We start from the raw sequence: 18504 nt of genomic DNA, 5'->3' as shown, positions 1-18504 counted from the left end.
GGGCTGACATGTACATGGAATGTCATGTGTGCAATGCTGCTCATATGTGTGGCACTTGTGCTGTCTCTGTTCTGCTTCTATGGGACTCTGGTCACAGATATTCCTTGCAAATATTGGATGCAGTTGGACTTACTGCTGTCAAGGGTCTGGTCAGGAATTCCTGTTACTGATGCCAAAGCACATTGACTGCCTCATGTATGAGGCTTGTTTTCCCCCCCTTATTGAGTGATGGTGTCTTAGTTGTGTGCCATATGCTGCGTTGGACCTTGATTTCAACATGTATGTGTGAAATAGTTGTGGTCCTCTGTTATTGGCCTTCAAAGGAGAAATGTAGATGATATATGTCATTCAGAGTGTGTGTGTATGTGACCATCGTATGTTAGGCATCACATTAGCTCTGGGATGTTCTGTGTCCTACTCAGTATTTCAGCAATGCTCCATGAGGCAACACTCTTATTCTGATAAGTAGAGATGAAGGTGTGCAAAAAGGAATAGCCAGACCATGATATGGTGATTAGAATAGGTGTTTATTTAAATTCGTTAACTAAAGTCATGAAGGTGATCATATTCAAAAGGAATTGTTGACGATCTGTTGCCTCCTGCGTATACCAGCGGCCGTGTTCTGTAGTTCCTCCTCCTGTTGCAGGCCAACATCTTCCTCTTCCTCCTCTTCAGGCATGTGTGGCTCTGGTTCCAGGAGGGGAATGTTTCTTTTGATGCAAATGGTGTGCAATATTGCACATGTTAGGATGATCCTACAGACCATCTCCGTGGAATACAGGAGGCTACCACCAATGATGTCGAGGCACCGGAACCTTGACTTGAGGATGCCGAAGGTCCTCTCGACAATCCTGCGTGTCCTCCTATGGCGTTGTTGTAGGCACGCTCTGCAGCAGTACTTGGGTTGCCAAATGGTGTCATAATCCATGGCTGGATGCCATACTCATGATCAGCTGCAAGAGAAAATGATTGGGATCATGTTGATGTAGCTGGCACTATTGAAATGACCTTTCATGGCAGTAGTTGTCTTGTGTTGTCTGTGACTCTTTTGTGTACTAATGTGGCATCCTATGCTTGTAGGATGTACCATCTGCATTGTGTTTTTTCCTTGGCTGAACGAGTGTTTGTCTGCTAACCGTTTGTCAGCAGTATGTTTTGGGATTTGCAGTACAGTGTGCCCTCCCTAGCATTGTGACTTGTGATACAGGTGTCCGTGGGTCTTCACTGGGGGTGAGATGATAGTTCCATGCACAGTTAAAATTGACAGTGTTGTTAACACGTTCATATCAATGTACCCTGGACATCCCATACCTTTAGACTTAGGCAATGGATTAATGTAAAGGTCATTGGGGCACTTACATTTTGCAAGGTGACATTTGGGCAACCCACTCCGCACGTTGTGATCTTTGACGTCTTAACATTAGGATGTACAGTAATTTCCGATGTGTGACAGGTTCAATGGTGAGCTAAGAAACATGGCTAGTGATGTCACGACCTCAGTATGTTCCTGTTCACATGTTGCTGTTGTGGTGTATGTGTTGTGTGTCCTAGAGGGTTGCTGTGCAGTGTGTATATAAGTAGGTTTTTGTACTTACCAACAAGTAGTCCATTGCCATACCGTCCATCCTGGAAGTGTTCATTGATGGTGCAGTGACGAAAGATGAATGAGTCATGTACACTCCCAGGATATTTAGCCACGATGTTGGTGATCAATCCCTGGTGATCGATTATGGCCTGCACGTTGATGGAATGTGTGTGCTTCCTGTTGCGGTAGAGGTGTTCAGTTGCAGCAGGTGGCACAAGGCGTACATGTGTGCAGTCGATTGCACCAAGGACGTGTGGGAAGCCACTGATGAGGTAGAACCCCTGTTTTGTTTCCTGCTGCTTCTGCAGTGTGTTAGGGAAGCAGATGTGGTGGGGTGTCAGTCGAATGATGGCATCCAGTACTTTGGGCAAAAAGGCGGAGAATGATGGTTGTGATATTCCGCCAACCAGGGCACCAGTTGTTTGGAAAGAGCCACTTGCCAGCATATGAAGTACGGCAAGCAGCTTGGTTTCTGATGGGATGGTTCGGGGTGTCACCAAAGTGGGGGCCAACTGCGGTTCAATGTTGCGCAGCAGCTGCTGAATGGCCTGCCAGTTCAACCGGTACCTCTGGATGATGTTGTGTTCCCTGAGGCCCTGAAGGGTGGTTCTGGGGTGGAATATCCTCTCCTGCCTTCTGCGCTGCCTTTGGGGTCCCTGCTGGTGTTGTTGTATCTGCTGTTGTTGCTGCTGGGCTCTGCGTCTGCGTGCACGCTGGATTAGAATCACTTCCATGGCTCCCTGTTGCTTCTCTGCTGTTTGTTCTGTGTGTTCTGATTAAATACAGGTGTGTTTGCCCCATTTTAACGCCTGCCCTGACCCAGGCGTTAATTTTTTACGCAAATCGGGCTGTGCTTCATTTTCTGGCTCCGCCTCTCAGCTGTGCGTCATTTTTGCCCGAAAGCAAAAATACGACGCACGGCCGTTTAAGCCATTTTTTGGACGGGAACGCCTACCCTGCATATAATTAACGCAAGGCGGGTTGCCGCATCCAAAAAATGACGCACATGGCGGAATTTTGTCGTCCGTGGGCTCGGGCGTCAAAGTTTGAATACGGGGCAACTTTGCGCTGATTGTGCGTCAAAATTTTTGCCGCACAATCGGCGCAGACGGAGTATAAATATGCCCCTTTATGTTCCTGTGTTGGCTTCACGACTATGCCATTTTTTACTATGCACAATTTTCTTGCAGGGAGTTCATAATTACTGCCCTTCCCTTAGTTCTCGGAGTTTCCTCTTTTGCCTTCACCTGCACGTTTGTATAGTTTTCTCCTGTGACAGTTACTTGGCATACTATTTTTGTATTTATCTTGACATTTCATTTACTTCGGAACAATCTGAAATCATTTCACACCTGTCCCGATAAATATTTTTAATGGAAGTGTGTTCTTAACTTAGCTTTTTCCCAATTTTAACTCGGTTGTGCAAATTGTGTTGAATTATGTGTAACGTTGGTATTTTCCTGACAATAAAAAGTATTCTATTTTGCAAACCCTATTCACGATCCCACACCTGTAATAGCAACTGCAACCCTAGAGGTAATAAATGGTAACCCAGGTATGCTATCTGCTACCTAAAACTGATGTCCACTTGCCATCCCTCTAGAAATCATGCCCAGGAAAAGGCGTGCACTAGTAAAGACAGAGGGCACAAGAGAGGCAACTCCTGTGGCTTAACAAAGTACTTCAGCCCAATCTCAGAAGGCGTTGATTACTTACCATTGCGTATCCCACTTGCCACTATCACCAAGTCTTCTGCCAAGGCTGTGCGATGTCCTAGGCAACTGCTCAGTGAAACGCAGCTGCTGGTCCTATAATCTGACTCATGTAGAATACATGAGAACAGATGAGCAACTCTATAGCCACCCGCACAGGTTGACAAAACAGACACTTCTACGCTCCATCTGTGCTGCACCCAAAACCAATGACTCTTTGTATCGTGGTCAGCTTTTTGTGAATGCACACGTGTGTGCGCGCATATACGTGTGTTTGATTAGACTTTTTGCTGTTGAATCCATAAAGAGCCAGTGCCATGGGGACAAGATAATACTTTTTTTGCATTTTACAAGTAGACTGGCCTTTCTCTTTATTCACAAATTTAATATTTTATACAGACACGGTTTTGGTAATAATAATAATTTTTCGTCATTTATGACTTAGTTATTCCTATTTAAGATGGTTGTCATGTTTCCGGAGAATATGTTGCTCAATTATATTGTCAATTTGAATGCACAGCAGGTCATTATGTTTTTCTCTACTCCTCTAGGAGACCTAATTAATATTCCCTTAGCACATGAAGAACATCATCTTTAGCTGTTTGTTGCTTGCTGCTAAGCATTGCAATTTATGTGTTTTATAACACCGGTGGGGTACAGCCGTGTTTTACAGAGAAATAACATCAGAAGCCTTCACATCTTTTTATAGCTCTCAACCAGGTGGTAAGCTTGCCTTTGATGTCTCTTCATTGGCCAACTTGACATTGGGAGCAAAGAGTAATGACCCAGTGCTTCGTGAATCTTGAGAGATGAGTTGCACAAAGGGATAAAAAATGCAGGATCTCCAATTATTCACTTTAGCAAGGTAGAAGCAAAATCACAATTATTCTTGCAGGGTAAAACATTGTTTTGAATATGTGAGATTTTTGCAAATAAGATGCTGATGATTTTTCATATTTTGAATGGTTTTGCTATTGCGTCTGATCTTTAAAATGCAGTTTATGTTTCAATTCTGTGTTGCAAATTGTGTGTAGATGTATGTTTGATTTGGTGACATCTGCAATACCGCCACACCCCTCTTCACAGTTAATTCTTATTAATGAGGTGGCTCCTACCTACGAGACAGGAAACCAGTTAGCAAGTTTAAGGAAAGTTAGTCCCTCCCACCCACTAAGTGCACTGAAAATTGAGTTGACATTCCGAGTTTTCTCCTCGGTTTTCTCGAGCTGGGGGTACAATTTTCATTTCTTTCTCTTAGAAGTTTGATCCTACTAGTTTCTCCCCCATCGGGTAGTGTAAATTAGAGCATCACCATCCAATTAATGAAGGAGACTGATGGGGTAGTGGACTGGGCTGCTGCACTCCTTTTCTAAGTCTGACTGTAACTGTACAGTGGAGTAGGTACACAAGCAGGTGAGGGCATCCATGCATTGCTGAAAGTGACAGGCTTACCAAGGATCAGCAAGAGAACATAACTCACTCAGACCTCCAATATGAGATAAATTTACGCCCCAGGTACGATGCCTATATAGCATAGTAGAATGCCATTGTTGAGCCTGAGCAAGAATCTGCATCCTGGTTCTCTAGGGTGTACATGGGTGTGAGCAAAGGAACGCATGTATATATCTGCACATGCACACAAATTTGTAAATGATTGCTTAACATTACAGTGCTGCGGTAATGGTAAACTTAGCACTAGTGTTGGCCGGTTCTTGACGAGGGTGGATAATCGCTGTCAATGGCAGATGCAAAGTTATGCCCTGGCCTACATGCAGGTTTTGAACAGCCCTCATACTACAGTTGCAGAGATGAAATGTATATATAAAAGGAACCAGCACCTTCAACTCTCCTCCTCGGAATATTACCAAGATGCCTGGAAAGATATTTAAAGCGGAAACACGTTTTTTTGTTTGGACAGATAATCGACGATTTGTTAGTTATTGCTAGGAAGGCAATGACCACAACTAGCTGGAAGGAACCTGTTAACTCTTTGCTTCAAAAACGTTTCAGAACTTAACTTGTGCAAGAACGGAATCCTGCCAATACCCTATCACCTCACCCTATTGTCCTCCTTTTCATTCAAAAGATATCTGGAAAAATGCGCTCTCTCATTAATAAATTATCACAGTTTGTTTGCCAGCTGGATGGCCCAGGGAGATTAATGTGCACTACAGAAATATTAATCTGCAGATAGACTTTGAATCCTAACAAGGCCTTCTTGGTATCCACCCTTCCAAGATCAGCCAACTTAGGGACCATTAAATTGGGTAACAGTGACAACTAATATAATGACGGCACTTATAAAAAGCAAGTTACCTACAGAAAGCAATTTATTTTAGCTCACTTTGGATTCACTACAGAGCTCCTAATTGCAAAGTGGTTTAGCTCTTCCCAAGTGCTCCCACTGTTGGCCTCTTAATTGCTTCATACTGAAACTTTCACACAAAAGTGAATTCTTCCAGAAGGGATATATGTTATGTTATGTAGATTTGTATAATGTGGCTTATCACCCAGTAGGATATGCAGGCATTGAATGGTGGCGAATACATCCTTTGATGCAAAAGTATACAACTTTATACACCTGCTATGATTTGCGTAGGGTGGTTTATCACTCGGTAGGGTACTCGGGTGCTCTATGGTGCTGCATGGTGGTAAATACATCTTTTTATGCAAATGTAAACAACTTTATACCTCTACTATGATCCTGAGAACATAGGGGCGCATCATGATCACAGATAAGGTTAAAGAGGAATTCGGAGGCGGGCTCAAAGATTGTAATAAAGGGAATTTGAATCTTACTACAACATTCCTTAGCACACTTCCCCGGCAGGAAATTATTTGCATTGATACCTCATCCAAGATGAATGTGGACAAGGATGCCACAACGTGAAAGTGAAACTAAAATTAAATATTGCAAGGTTCGGAAATCTCGCCTTGCAAGATTTCATGATTGCAGCTATTTTGAATCTTTAATTTAAAAGGAGAAAGCACAGTGAATCAAATCGTTTTCCAAACTTGCCGCTGCAGTCTTTGAAACCCTGAAGGTTTCGGAGTCATGCTTTGCTCTTCCTGTTGCATTGAAAAGGCTGTCAGAAAGGCAGAGTTGGTGCCACAGGGGTGCCCCTGCACTGCCCAGGACCATGTCGTGGGCAGTACAGGGTCACCCGTCAGCACCCTCGGAATGCGCAGTCTGCTATGGCAGACAGTGAGCATTCAAAGGGTGCTGTGTGTGACAGCATTGGCCTCGGCTCCCGCCGCCACACTGTTTCCGCCGGTCAGCCCAGTGGAAACATTGTAATACAATGGTGGTGAGGCTGCCAGCTGGATGGCCGCCTCCCCACTGCCATATTGGAGTTCGGGCAGTTCAACTGTCAAACACATAATCAGGTCCTTAGACTTCTGGTAAGTCCCTGAAGTTAATGACAGTTTGCGGTTCTGCTCAGGTATTAGATGACTCTTGGCTGATCTGGTGGGACCTATCTTTCTTTAGTATATGTGTGTATTTCTACAATGCTGTTGGGGTCCAGAGCAGATGTCCATCTAATTTATATTCTTATGTACATTTTTTTCTTGAGGCAGCAAATCCATCTCAGAGTCTGGTCTATGAAGATTGTGTTTTGTATGTTCATCTGTTCTGAGTGATGTTACAATGACAGCCTATGTCTGTTATTCACAGATAACCTTAGCTAAGTTGATGAAGACTTCGCCTTTGTTTGCATCAGTGCATGGGCCTTGGTTACTCGTTCCACTGGGCACTTTTGGAAACTAAACTGTGATGTTAGCCCAGATGTACACAAAACATACTTCCCTTTCTGACAGACAGCTCCTGGTTTCACTTTGTCAGGGTTATCAGGTCCATACAGTTGACCTTTTAAAGACAACCTAATTTGGTACCATTATGTGGTTACTATCCAGGTGTACAGAACCCACTACATTTCTGCGAACCACTCATATAGATCCCATATTTCTTACAGAAGGAAACGGTTTATTTGAGGTCAGACTTCTCTCAGCATTGCATAGAACTTAATGGGTAGTGATTCCCTTTGTTGATATTTTCAGCTGCAGAGACTATAGATGCGTTTGTTTTTAATAACTAAATAAGATGTACTTGGCCCTGTGGATAGAGTAAATTTCATAACAGGACCAGAGGCTATACAATAACGTTTTATTGCTGCCCCAACACGCAGCACTTTAAAGATTAATACATCATAAAACAGAATGTTCAGTGAATATAAAAACCAGCACATGCTGTCATCATCCTCTTTTATTGGTTGCTTCACTCCAGTTAAGGACTTCTGACATTTTATTGTATTTCCTTTCTTTTGTATATCTATTGTAGTTTTTTTGCTGTTGTTGTGGTATAGTTTGTTTTAATGTATAGTTGCCCATCCAATTTCTGGTCAGGTTTTGTGGGTTTTATCCAGTTTTATCAATGATTCCTATCTTTCAAGGTACTGCAATCCAATATTATTGTGGGATAATTTTTTATTACAGTGCTTTTCTTGACACAAGAATGTTGTACCTTATTAACTTCCATACTGACAGCTATTCTGTCATGTGGAACTCAAACTCTGTCTTATTTATTATCAAGCCTGTCTTAATATATTTATTGTTGAGCCTACAAATCCCCAGGTCCTTCCCGTGGTTGAATTTGTGGGTGATTTTTTAAAAACAATTCTAGAAGACGAACTTAGATCCTCAGTGAAAAAGGTGGTGGACGCTGCACTTGCTAAGATGAAGAGGAATATCCTCTTGTAAGAGAATTATTATTCCCTTTCTGACTGGGAGTCCCCATCAACCTCTGTGACCCAAAAAGCTTCCCAAAAGAGGAAGCACATTGGAAAGAGCATAAAACGCCTATGGTCATGGTAGCCCATGCGCTACAATAGAGTCTGGTGCTTGTAGTAGCACAAAAGGAAGAGGCCACTTTTATGGGGCACAGAGAAAGGCTGTCCATAATGACATGAATAGAAGGAGTGATCTTAATGGCACAGAGGAATCACATGACCTTATAACATCCCCAGTAGACAGTCTGGAGGATGATGAAATGGAACAGGATGAATATGTTTTTGATCCACAGGAAAGCATTGAATTTTTAGAGTACTTAGGTGATGACTTGGAACCGTCTTCTACCTCTGCAGAGATAAAGGACCACTTTGGGGGAGAAATGTTTAATCCTGCCTTTCCTACCTTTATAAATCTCCCAGGAAGGCAGAATGATGGGCCATGGACCATGTATCCAAATTTCTAAAACTAAGGGTTAGAAAATCCTTGGGAAGAGATACCCATAATTTGTTGCTGACCAAGTGCCCTGGCCCTTCTACTGGTGACAAAATCTGTGCTACTCACACTTTAGACCCTGAGCTTATTATCTTTTTATTCAAGTTTGGTAAAGATCCCAGAAAGGGGACTGAGAAATACTTAAAACAATGTCAGGACAAAGTTCTTGATGTGCTGTGTCCTTTGACTCACATTCTGAATATGGCTGAAGAGGCTCAAAGCAAAAATATCAGATTTGATATGGATCTTTTAAGAAGCTTGGCTCAACATGCCATTTGTATGCTGAGAAACGGAAATTATAGTTTGATTACAGAAAGGAGAAAAACAGTTCTAATGAGAATGAATCCCAAACTAGCCGATTTGTCTACCAGAGAGGATATGGGAGATCTAAAGGGTCTTCTCTTTGGGGAGAGCTTCGTAAAGTCTCTTGGAAAGTATGTTATTACCTTTACTGCCTTCAGCAATGCTCAAAGCAATATGAGAATAGTCTTTGGCTCTAGGGCTGTTTTTGGAGGGGCTGGCAGGAGGGTACTGGCTGTCAGCCATGGTTCGTTCAGGTCCCAATACTATAATCAAGATGCCAGAGGTTATGGTATCTACAGAAGGGGTTACCACCCCAACACTAGCTTCTATCCTCAAAGAGAGAGAAATTCAAGATCCTGTGGAAGATTCAGAGCTCAGGTCACCAGATTTCAAGGTGAGCGCTATTTGTTCTTCCCATGTACAAGTAGGAGGAAAGTTGAAATTCTACATTCACAATTGGGAAAACATTACTGGAGATGCTTGGCTTTTAGAAACCATTGCTCGGTTCAGGACAGAATTCTGGCAAGCTCCAGTACAAATCTAGCAACCAAAGCAATTAGCATTAGATTCAGGAAAAATTTATCTAAAAGATGCAGAGGTGTCTCAGATGTTGTAAAAAGGTGCCTTAATTTGAATTACAGGCAAACAAAAGGAGGTGAAGGTTTTCATGAGTACAGAAGGACAAATATTTGGCATCCTGTCATACATTTGAGGGATTTTAGCAAGTTTTTGATTTAGAGGCACTTCAAGATGGAGGGAATCCATCTATTGAGATACATTTTGCAGTCAAGCGATTGGTTGGTGAAGTTAGACTCAAAAGATGCATACTTCACAATACCTATGGCAAGGGACAAACAGAGAGTCCTATGTTTCAAATTGAGGTGTTATTCCTATCAATTCCTATGTCTCCCTTTCGGACTATCCCAGCTCCATGGCGTTTCACCAAAGTGATTTGTCCATTGGTAGCCTTTCTCAGAGAAAAGGGTGTCAGGTTAATAATATTTTCCTGATGTCTCAAGAGAGGTCAGAACTTTTGAAACATTTGCTATGGACAATCGAACTTCTGGAGAGCTAGAACAGAACAACTTGTCACAGTTCTAACTCGGAGTCTAGAATTCCTGGGATTTCAGGTAGATACAGTATTATCCCAATTGATTCTTCCGCACAAGAAGGTCACAAAGATAAAGGAGGAAATACAGGAGGCATTGTTAAAGGAGGTAATAATTTTGAGGGACTTTGCAAGGATTTTGTGACTACTGTCATCGTCCAATCAGGCCATCTCCCTGGGTCCTTTACATTGCAGAGGCTTTCAGAGACTGAAAGCTTTGAGTCTGAGAAACGGTTTATGGTATGGGGACTCTCTTTCCCTATCAGTGAATGCTCAAGAGGATTTGGAATGGTGGTTGGAAAATTTAGAAGCATGGAATGGCAAGGCCATCTTTGGAAATATTCCCGAACTCCTACTGGAGTCAGATGCCAGCAGTTTAGGTTTGGGGAGCTCATCTGGACAATTTGGAAACCGGTGGAAGATGGTCCAGGGAGGAACAGTCTCTCCACATAAATTATTTATAGATGTTGGTAGGTCTGAATGCATTGAAGAGTTTCAAAGATCTGCTAAGGAATACTGTTGCACTGATCAACTTAGGCAATTTCACAGCAGTTTCAAATATAAACCACTTGAGCAGCTCAAGGTCAAAGATTCTGGCAAATATTAGTTTTTTGTTGAGATCACAAAATTATGTTGAGGGCAGAATTCATTCCAGGTCTACAGAGTGGAAGGGCAAATTGGAATTTTATGTTCCTCAAGGACTTCAGTGATTGGAAAATGAATCCAGAGGATTTCAGTCTCATTCAGAGAGTATGGAGTCCGATTCAAGTAGATCTGTTTGTGAGTAAGCTGAATTTCCAGGTACCCAGATATTTCAGCTGGAGGCTGGATCCAGAGGAAATGGCAGTAGATGCTTTTCTGCAGGATTGGGGAAGAAAAGGAGCGTACGCTGTTCCCCCCTTTTCAATGATCCAGAGAGTTTTGCTGAAAATAAGGTGAAAATAAGGTTGGAAGGTTGCAACATTATTCGGATGACTCCTTTTTGGAAGTCAAAAAATTTGGTTCCTAGGTTTGATGGGGCTTGCAGTAGCTATGCCCCATTAGGTTCCAGGATCTTTGGGTATTCTGATGGGTTCACAAAGAGAAGAGCACCCTTTGGTTTTAGAATGGAAAATTAACTTTTTTGTTTGGAAGATTTCAGAGGTTTTAACAGATATTCCGGCATTTCCAGACAAACTAAAGATCTATTGGATGAATCTTGGGCCCCCTCGAATGAGGAAAAGGTATAAGGGTGTCTGGAGGCAGTGGTGTAGTTGGTGTTTAGAGAATGCTTTCAATCCCGTGGAAACTCCTGTAGCCGAGGTAACTAATTACTTAGTGGATGTATACAATTCAGACCTCACATATGTAACTATTAATTGTTTTAGTTCAGCTATTGCTGGTCGTGCATTAGTTAACAATTTTGCAATTGGGAGTGACCCTTTGATTAGAAGGGTAGTGAAAGGTGTAAGATTAAGGAGACCTCCTAGAGCATGTTATCAGTCTGTATTGGATGTCAGGTTAATATTCAAGCTTTTTATTTCATGATTACCTTTCTCATAGACAGATCTCTTTGAAGCTAGCTACTTTGCTCGGTTTGATTTCTTTTAGAAAGATTTCTGATGTCAAGGCATTGGAGATTTTGAAAAGATTCTGTTCTCCTAAGGGGGTACACTTCGATATATATGGAAATGGACAAAAACTATGTTTAACTCGATCTTTTACCCTTATTTCTGTGAACGTGACAAAGTATGTGTTGTAAATTGCTTGAGAGCCTATGAGAACAGAATGTTAGAGTATAGTCTGAAGATCAGCTGTTGTCTTATGTTAAGCCTTACAACATAGTCTTTACTGCTACCTCAGCTAGATGGGTTCAAGTAGTTATGAGTGAAGTAGGTGTGGATCTTTCAAGATTTGGTGCCCATTCTTCCAGAGGTGCCACACCTAGTAAGGTTTCTGGTCAGGTGGGTCACTACCAGGAATTTTAACAGATTGGTCAAATGCTAATACCTTTGCAAAAATGTATTTGAGATCATTAGAGAATGTAAGTAATGTAGCACTAGTGGCTTTAAATATGCACAACTGTAGCCTCCGGTCTTGTAGTGAAATGGTGACTCTCCAATTCCTATGCAGGGAGAATCTTGATTTCATTAAAGACAACAAAGGCTAACATTATCCTACCCTCTTTACCCTATGAGGAGAAAAAAAAGAGAGAGGGAAAGGTGTAAAGAAGTTTAAAAATAAAGAGCTATTTCACTTAAGTACAATTTTATAGAGGTAATTAAAGTATAAAGGTAATGTATTTAGATATGTTTTTTATTTAAATGATACTATTAATTGATGTTTTTAGCATCATATGTTTGTGTATTAATTTGTAAATTTTGATTTTTCAGGGAAGCAATTATACGAATTGTCTTAAATAGAAGAATTTATCCTGTTTTGTTGCAGCCTAAAAGAGGATGATGACTGCGTGGGCTGGACGTTTACTGTATATTCACTGAATATTCTACTGTATTTTGATGTTTTATTCTTCTTTAAAGAGCTGCATGTTGGGGCAGCAATAAAAGGTTATTGCATAATGTTAGTCTCCGTTGTCTTTAATGAAAATGAAGATTCTCTCTGCATAATCATTTGAAAATCACCATTCTCTCAGGGAGTCAGCAGAAATTGTTGTCATAATGGGCCATTAAGGAAGGGACTGAAGGTTTCAGTAGCTGCCCATAGATGTTAGATGTTCTCTTCCATTTACTTAATTTAGCCCATGAAAGAGAATGTCTTCCAGCTGTGATTGACTGTTGACTGATTAGAGGGATGTTAATTTCCGTATGGGAGGAACAAGGGATCACACCAAGCAGATTTGCAGAGAACCAACTTTCTTTGTGTTGCATTGCTACTTCAACTTGAGAATGCTTGATAATCCAGCTGCAAGTCTGACACCTGTCATGTGACTACAGTATCAATGCGTTCAATAAATCAATCAATCAATTAGGATTTATAATGCGCCGCTAATCACTCAATAGGGTATGCAGGCGCTTGCAGGTCCCATAGGCTTATTTGAACAGCCAGGTCTTCAGGGCCCTTCGGAATTCCAGAAGCGAGGTGATAGCTCGGAGGTGCATGGGGAGGCTGTTCCAGGTTTCAGCTGTAGATGCAGAGAGTGTGGGCAAGTGAAAAGGAGGCAAAGCGCATTCCTCTTGGTGGTTGGTGGAAGTTCAGGCAGTGGTTAATTCACGCAGGTCCTTGGTTGTGTAGGGCCTTGTGTGCGTGGGTCAGCAGCTTGAATTGGCATCACTTCTGTATAGGGAGCCAGTGGAGTTACCTGAGGTGGGCTGGGATGTAGGTTCATCGGGGATGGACGAGGATGAGTCTGGCTGTTGGGTTCTGTATGGTCGGAAAGTCTCTGTAGGATGTGTGTGGTGATTCCTATAGAGAGGGCACTCCCGTAGTCCAGTGGGCTGGTGATGAGGGCCTGTGTCACAGTGCATCTTGTGTGTAGGGGTAGCCACTTGAAGATCTTATGTAGCATTCACAAAGTGAGAAAGCAGGCAGAGGAGACTGCAATGATCTGTGATTTAATGGTGTGCTTTTTGCCAATGATGATTCAGAGGTTTCTGGCCTAGTTGGAGGGAGTTGGGGATGGTCCTAGGCCACTTGGCCTCCAGAAGCCGTACTATGTGTTGCTGCTATTGACAGAAATCAGTACTTCCGTCTTGTCTGTGTTCAGCTGCAGGCAGTTGTTATTCATCACGTCAGTGACCCTTGTCATGCTTGCAATGTGGAAGGTGGTTTTGCTGGTGGAGGGGTCGTTGGTGAGTAAGGGGATGAGTTGGGTGTTGTCTGCATAGAAAATTATGTTGAGACTGGGGAATCTGATGATGTTGGCCAGCAGGGTCATATATGCGTTGAAGAGTGCGGGGCTGAGGGATGAGCCCTAGGGGACACCCCAGGTGAGCTGTTTGAGTTCAGGTTCAGAGGTGAAAGGTGGGAGGTGGATCCTCTGGGTTCTTCCAGTGAGGCAGGAGGTGATCCATCTGAGTGCATCCTCTTGGATGTCGATGTGGTGGAGTCTTTCAATCAGCATGTGGTGGGATACAGTGTTGCAAGCTGCCGAGAGATTGAGAAGGATCAAACATGCTGTTTCGCATCAGATGTTGTCAGTGGCTGTGATCAGGGCAGTTTCAGTGCTGTGATTGCTGCAGAAGCCAGAGTTGGATGCGTTGAGTAGCTGGTTCTGCTCCAGGTATGTTATGAGTTGCTTGTTGATGATCTTTTCCAGTACCTTTGAAAGGAATGGGAGCAGGGAGACTGGCAGGAAGTTTTAGGGTTTGCTGGGAGTAGTGGACCATTTTTTGAGTAGTTGTCTGACTTCGGCTTGTTCCAGGCATCAGGAAATGTTGTAGTAGTGATAGAGGTGTTGAGCAGAGTGGTGAGTTCCTGGCTGATCCTTTGGTTTCGAGGGTTGAAGATGTGGTGCAGGCATGGGTCTGTGGGAGCCCACTAGTGGATGGATTGCATGGTGGATGTGATGTCCTAGGTGGAGAGGATTTTCCAGGTGGTCAGTGTGTGATTCATCTGTAGGTGCGGGTTGGGGTTTGACATTTCTGTATATGGTTGCAATCTTGTTGTAGAAGAAGTGGGCGAGGTTGTCATACAGCTCCTGTGAGGGTGTGACATTGTTTTATCTGGCAGGCATCCTGGAGAATTCCTTAAGGATGTTGAAAAGTTCCTTGGTGTTGTTGGAGCTGGGTTCGATGCGTGTGGCAAGGGTTGTCTTCTTTGTTGCCCTCAACAGGTGGTCGTAGAGGTGGAGGGAGGTCTTGAAGGGTGCTTCGTCGGAGGCATCCTTGCTGGTGCACCATCTCCTCCCAACTGTTTCCCATCTTGTTTACTGTTATGAGTTCTCGGGAGCCAGTTGGCCTTTTTGGGGAATTTTCACTGGTTGTTGCTCTTGATCGGGACAATGCTGTTTGTGCAACTGGTGATCCAGGCATTAAAGTTATTCACTCCATGTTCGAGAATGGTGGCAGGAGTGGGGTTGGTGGTGCTGAAAGCATCTGGTATCTGACATTTTGTTCCACCTCAGGTAGGGGGCGCTGGTCATCTTGGGGGTCGAGATGCGGGGGCTGGAGATGCGGGAACTGGACGATGGAGTGATCGGTCCACATGAGTTCTGTGGCATGGCTGTATTTGAAGAGGTTGCTGGAGGTAAAAATGGGGTCCAGCATGTCTCCTGCGGTGTGTGTAGGGTTGTGGATGATCTGGGTCAATCTGAGACTGCTCATACTGTCGAGGAGGTGTGCAGTGTTGTTGTCATTGGGGTCATCGATGTGGAATTTAAGGTCACTGAGGAAGATGTAGCCCTTGGAGTCTAACACTAGAGGCACAATGAAGTCTGCAAAAGTATTGCATAAGCTAGAGTGCGGGCCTGGGGGTGAGTATTCAAGAATGTCTCTTGCAGATACTAGCTAAAGTTAAAGGATTTACAATAGCAATTCATTTTCTTGTAATTTCTTTAATTTCACCAGCTGGGCTGTCTCATATCCTTCTCAATGATGTGGTAATCCTCACTAGAAGTACAATGCAGGTTGATGTTCCTCAATACTTCTACTTCTACTATTCCATGCCACAGCTTTTAGAGATTTCCTGCCCAATCTCTACTTTGTTAACACTTTGGCCAATGTAAGATTGGTAATCCATGACCGAGCACCGGAAATCGACTCACAGCCATCCCTGTGTGAAATGTAAATGACTCATCGCTGTGTGCGGCACGAGAAATCGGCGCACACCTCCTCGTTTTCCACGCATCTCCTCCTCTGTGGTTCTTTGCGGATATTTTGAATGCAAACCAGGTACTTTGTGCTTGAAGGAGACATTTATTGCTTTTAAAAGACTAATGACACTTTATATCACTTTTACAGTGATATCTCAACAAATACTTATTGCATCTTAATCGTTTTGACCTGCATTTTATCAGATAAATATTATATATTTTTCTAAACACTGTGTGGTGTATATTTGTGGTGCTATACTGTATTATTGCATGATTTATTGCACGAATACTTTGCACATTGCCTTCAAAGTTAAGACTGACTGCTCAGTGCCAAGCTACCAGAGGGTGGACACAGGATAATTTGGATTGTGTGTGACTTACTGTGACTAGAGTGAGGGTCCTTGCTTGGACAGGGGGTAACCTGACTGCCAACCAAAGACCCCATTTATAACACAACTCATCTACCAATCTAATTACAGAGGATCCCATCTGGATGGGGGTGCAGGAAGCAGGAGTAGGCCTTAGTCCTGCACTGTGTGTCCTTCTCCCTTTGAAGACCAATCTGGCTACACAGCCCCCTTCCTGCACTGGCATGTGCAGCAGCAGATCTCCTCCCACCAGATGGCCTCTTTTCCTCAGTCCAGGTTACTTCACACCCCATCAGAGCAGCTTGGTTAAGCCTGTCAACGACTGATCAATCAAAAGAGGCTGCTACATGGCTGATTTTAGGTGGCTTTAGGAAAGGAGTTCTAAAACTACTTTACTGCAATAGTTATAATAAATCTAACCTTGGCAAGTTGTTGGATTTGTTGTAACTATTATTCTGACAAATCGAATTTGGACACAGTTTTATTTTAACAGCAGCCTGCAAAGTAGGGCTGTCTTTAAACTGACAGTAGACACCACAGCAGTGCACCCTTAAGTGCCTTCGGTTCACTGAGGTCTACAAACCTACATGCCCTACCGTATACTAGGTTTACAGGTAGATTGTCTGAGCCATTTGTAATTATGTCAAATTGCTATATACATTTTAAACAGGGCAGAGTTAGCAGAGTCCATGGCACATTCAGTAAACACCTGTCAAAGCCCAGCTCACCTGAGTCCTTGTTCAGTTCTGATGGAGGTTGAAGACAATCCGACCCCACCCTGAAACTGCTTGTTCCAGCACACTAGTTTTTAAAACAGTGCACTAAGAACAGAAGCTCAAGGGAAGGGGGGAAGTGGATAAAATAAAATAAAGAGACAACACCGTTCTTGCGTTTCCACTGTTGAAGTGCTGCACAAATCTGCAGCCCTCTCTGACTTTTGTAGAAACTGGTGCCTAATGAAACATAAACAAAGAACAGATAAGTACAACCTATTCCTAACTGGGTTCCTGACTATCCCTTTATTTATTAGAAATTTTCTTCTAAAAGTACCTCTTGGATCCTGGTCTCTAGTTTCCAGGTTTGGAATGTGTTACTGCTCTGGGATGTGCTTTCTATTACTCTAAAGCTTCTAAAACATTAAACAAATACCGTTATCAGAATTACCAATATCAAACATTCATCTTAATATAACTAAAGCCTAAATTCCCAATAGCAGACTCACTTTTCCCATATTTCCAGAATCTTTTATAAAACAAATACTGTACTTTTACGTCAAAATACAGCATGTAATTTGTGCAAGTCCTTGATTTACTGTTTGCCTTGCTGTTAATGGTTTCCACGGTTCGATTCTTAAAAGTTCCATAAAAAATAAAAAAATGTTTGCTTCACAAAGTTCCGCAAAGTATTCTTGTAACAAAGAGTTTGAATCACAATGTTCGTGGAAGGTATCTTGTTTCAAATTGTCTATACACGCATCCAGAAATTGTTGTCAAAGTTCTTTCAGGTAATAAAAGTTTTGCACTTACTTGTTGCTGGCAAGAGATACTGATCAGTCTAACCTTGTCTTCTTTCTCTTTTGCAGGTTGCTTGTAGGAGAGTGGCTAAGGCAAGGAGGAACCGGAAACCGGAAGAAGGAAGAGCCAGCAGCTGCGCCCAATGAAGCCAATGAAAGTCTGTAGAGAGCAGGAGTGCCAGCGCCGAGGGATCTGTCCTCAGGTAAGCGGGAGGTAGACGAGCACAAGCACTGGGTGAGGCTCGGGGGCTGCCTTTTATAGACAGGGCTGGGTGTGGTCCTCACATGCTGCACATGTTCTTGAAAGGTGTGCAGAGCTGGGTGTGGTTTGAAGAGCTGGGTGTGGTCCTCACATGCTGCACATGTTCTTGAAAGGTGTGCAGAGTTTCAGTTATTATGCAAATGAGTTAAATTAACACATGGCCTAGAGAGGAGTGTTTTAAAGAAGCCTTGGTAAAAGCAAGGCCCAATGTGTAAACAAATCAGCACATTAAACAACATACACAGAAGCCTAGTGGGGGGGAGGTGAGATAACAAGAAAGGCTTTCAATAGTAAGTTTAAAAGGGAGCTATTACAGAACCCACTAGAGCAGTGAGAGGGGACATGCTCTTTGCTGTGCATAAACCCTAACAGTTGCCCCCCTCAAAGGCCCTCCTTCAGGACGGGGTTTTCCTGGATTTTTTAAATAAAACCGTCTAATCAGCTGTGGGGCATGTACATATGATGCTGGTTCCCATGAATTCTCAGATTCATCATATCCTTTCCATTCTACTAAATAAAACAGACGTCCACTAATTCTTTTTGAGTCTTTTATGCTTTTCACTTCATATTCTAGATTTCCCTTAATTGGTATGGGTGGAGGTGGTGGTTCAGGTCGGGTTTTTG

This window comes from Pleurodeles waltl, chromosome 10, assembly GCF_031143425.1.
Source record: "Pleurodeles waltl isolate 20211129_DDA chromosome 10, aPleWal1.hap1.20221129, whole genome shotgun sequence".
Taxonomy (NCBI): domain Eukaryota; kingdom Metazoa; phylum Chordata; class Amphibia; order Caudata; family Salamandridae; genus Pleurodeles; species Pleurodeles waltl.
This window is presented reverse-complemented; position numbering follows the sequence as displayed.